Consider the following 1,447-nt stretch of genomic DNA (forward strand, 5'->3'; position numbering starts at 1 on the left):
ATTTAATTATTGATTAATTTATTTAATTTTTTTTTTTTTTTTTGGCTCATTGATTTATTTATTTATGCATTTTATCTGTTTTTCTATTAATTTCTTTATTTACATGTTTACCTTTCTACTTAGTTTCATATTTATTTATGCATTAACTTGTTATTGTATAAAAGCTCTTCATGAAAATGTAAAATCAGGCATTATTTCAAATAATTCCCTAAATAATATGACCGATAAGAGAGGGAGATAACAGATTGCATAGATGCAAGTGGATTATGTTTCTGGCAAATGGAAGGGAGCGGATTATTAAATGAAAATAATTATTAATATATAATTGGGTATTGATCAAGTGGCTGAGATATGTATGCTGTCAAATAAATTTCTTGCGAAATTTTATATTCTTCTCACAAATGTATCTGATATCAGAAAGGCGAAGTATATAAAAATTAGCTATAGAAACCTGCTGCATCGCATAACCAGGTTACAAATCAATTTATACATAATTCCTTTCATATTATTCAACAAAAGAGCGATTATGTTTGCCTTCAAATAACACACACAAGGACATCGCTCAAATTAGTTACGTACACGCATCTTTGGAAGAGTGTAGTTAAAAAAAGGAACAGAAATTTCTAAACACAGGCTGCGGTTGTATATACTTAATCAAAGCATAGCCAATCATCCCGTACACATTTCGAACAGACTATGTTTTATGTAGATTTGCGCATAAATGCTGTGCTTAAGAAATACTGATGCTCTTCTATCGGCCAATATATATGGCAAAATATTACGAGCGCAAAATACCAATGCAATTGAAGTTAAAACTCTCTTTAGTGACCACGAGGATCAAGTGGCTTGAGTTTATCTCTTTGCGCAGCTTACTTTTTGGCTCTGCTGATCAACTGAATTAAACAGCAATTAAGGACGCCTAACGCAACCGGTGCCAGACAGAGTGGTTAACAATTGGAGCCACCATGCGCGTTAGTGCTTAGTGAACATTTGCACGATATTTCTAGTTATTACGTAACTGCAATGTCTAAGCTCCGAAATAGGGCATTGTTTCCTTTGAAACGTTGAACCATTTTTTTTTATTTTAATCTTAAAAAAGTATCACTCGTAAAGCAAGACCCTTTTTATAATGTTTTTCTGCGGCAGCCCAATGTCTGACTGTTAAATAACAGTGAGTACTGACTCACGGAGAGTATATCCTTCAATTTTAATGGCAATTCTTATACCAGCACTGAAGGGATGTCTGCTATACGTGTAAGTATGCGGAAAGGTTCACTGGTAGCAAAAAGTGCGAATAATTGCAAATATTTGAAAATGTTTATTTTAAAGATGACAACGTCGTTCTCAACGAGTACGTTGAGAAAGACTTCGACAGATAGATTGTTCCGAAGACGGATAGCGCAGCTGGAGAAGAAGTAGTTGTGCTTCGAATTGAATTCCCTGCAAG

The sequence above is a fragment of the Glossina fuscipes genome, unplaced genomic scaffold (assembly GCF_014805625.2).
Source record: "Glossina fuscipes isolate IAEA_lab_2018 unplaced genomic scaffold, Yale_Gfus_2 109, whole genome shotgun sequence".
NCBI lineage: Eukaryota > Metazoa > Arthropoda > Insecta > Diptera > Glossinidae > Glossina > Glossina fuscipes.